The following is a 2,345-nucleotide window of genomic DNA, read 5'->3' on the forward strand; positions in this document are numbered from 1 at the left end:
GCTGGTCTCCAAGAAGCGCTCGAAATCCAGAGACAGACAGAGAGAGAACAGATTTCAGTAGAAAATTCACACTTCAAGCTACTTGTGGTCTTGGTTCCCTTCCCTCAGTCAGCTGGGGATCACAGGATCACGGAATGGTGGGCATTGGCAGGGACCTCTGTGGGTCACCCAGTGCCACCCCCTGCCCAAGCAGGGTCACCCAGAGCAGGCTGCACAGCACCGCGGCCAGGCGGGGCTGGAATATCTCCAGAGAAGGAGACTCCACAGCCTCCCTGGGCAGCCTGGGCCAGGGCTCCGTCACCCTCAGAGGGAAGAAGTTCTTCCTCGTGTTCAGCTGGAGCTTCCTCTGCTCCAGTTTGTGCCCGTTGCCCCTTGTCCTGTCACTGGGCACCACTGGACAGAGCCTGGCCCCGTCCCCCTGACACCCACCCTGCAGATATTTGTAAAGATTTATTAGGTCCCCTCTCAGACTTCTCTTCTCCAGGCTGAACAAGCCCAGCTCCCTCAGCCTCTCCTCGCAGGAGAGATGCTCCAGTCCCCTCATCGTCTTCGTAACCCTTCACTGGACTCTCCAGTAGTTCCTCATCTTTCTGCAAGTGGGGAGCCCAGAGCTTGAACACAGCACTCCAGATGGGGCGTCCCCAGGGCAGAGCAGAGGAGGAGGATAATCATAGAATCATAGAATCATAGAATGGTTTGGGTTGGAAGGCACCTTAGAGATCATCTGGTTCCAACCCCCCTGCCATGAGCAGGGACATCTTCCACCAGACCATGTTGCTCAGAGCTCCATCCAACCTGGCCTGGAACATCCCTCAACCTCCTGGCCACACTTCTCTGAATGCACCCCAGGATCCCCTTGGCTTTCTTGGCAGCCAGGGCACGCTGCTGGCTCATGGTCACCCTGTCGTCCACCAGGACACCCAGGTCCCTCTCCACAGAGCTGCTCTCCTCAGGTCAGCCCCAGCCTGTACTGATGCATGGGGTTGTTCCTCCCCAGCTGCAGGACCCTGCCCTTGCCCTTGTTGAACCAGCAAGGGGGAAAGAAAAGAAATAATTCAAAAAATCACCGCACCGGACACCAAGTGCAGGGAAACTTCATCTCTCCTTAGTGCCCATTTCCCAGGCAAACCTCCAAACCCTGGGGCCAGCCAAGACAAAGGCGGCTTTGGGAAGCGGCATCTCCCCTCAGGCTCTGGCCACAAGCTCTCTGCCCAAGGCAATGCCTTCTGCAGGAGCACTTGAGGAGCACTGCAGAGCTCTCTGGCCTCCAGCCCTGCACCGCCAGGGCCAGCAGCCGTAAGAAATCCCATGCAGAGACATCTTGCAAATGATCCCCGCACTTGGGAGCACCCACTGGTGTCCGGCCAGGCGCTGCAAGCATTCCTGCCCCCAAGCTCCACCAGCCCAGGGGCAGCTGCCCACTCTCACAAGCCTCTCAGATGGCTCCAGCTCGATGGACAAGAGATCTGGGGCATCTCCTGGCAGGTGTGACCAGCCTGTGGCACCAGGAGCCAGCTCTTGCTCCCGTGCTCAGGGAAGAGCCCAGCCCAGCTCTGGGCTCAGCAAGGAATTTTCCCCCAGCGCACACTGGCACTGCTCCCCACAGGTTTTTCGCCTTCCTCTGCAGCACTCAGCACCACCACTTGCCCCAGCTCCTCCAGTCCCTTTGGCCTACCTTCCTGCCTGCTGCTCCTGCACCACCAAGATGGCCTCTCGTGCCCTGCACCCGCTGGGAGGAAGGCTTTTTTCCCCCCGCCGCGGGCTAGCAAGGCTCTCCGGGGGTTTTTTGCCTTCCTCTGCAGCACTCGGCGCGGCCCCTTGCCAGGGCTCCTCTCGGCCCTTTCGCCTTGCTCCGTGCCTGCTGCTCTTGCACCTCCAAGGCACCACTCGTGCCCCGGCTCTCTCGGGCTCTCTCGCCCACCCCTCGCTGGCCCAGCTCCACAGCGCAGCACTGCTTGCAGGGCACAGGCAGGACTGGCAGCGACAAGTGGAAGACTTTGGAAAAGACCACGCATGTCCTTCTCCTCCTCCTCGTTTGTGTGGGATGGGTCCTGCTCCTCAGCCTTCAACTTCTCGCTCTTGAGGAAACAGGCACCGCTCAGCCTCCATTCCTGCTGCCAGCTTGTTAGAGTTTTTCCTCCTCGGTGCTAGCTGACACTGCTGACAGTTGTTTCTTCTCAAAGGCTGAAAGGAAAGAAGAATTTAGAAGGAGAAAAGGAATTCTAATCTAGGTGGGGCAATGTTTTCAGGGCTTTTTTGGATGCTGCAATGAAAACCGATGTGAAAAAAAATTCATTACAAAAAAAGAAAAAACAGAGAGAAACCACATTCCTGAAAGCTTTCCT

Source organism: Opisthocomus hoazin, chromosome 33 (genome assembly GCF_030867145.1).
Source record: "Opisthocomus hoazin isolate bOpiHoa1 chromosome 33, bOpiHoa1.hap1, whole genome shotgun sequence".
Lineage (NCBI taxonomy): Eukaryota > Metazoa > Chordata > Aves > Opisthocomiformes > Opisthocomidae > Opisthocomus > Opisthocomus hoazin.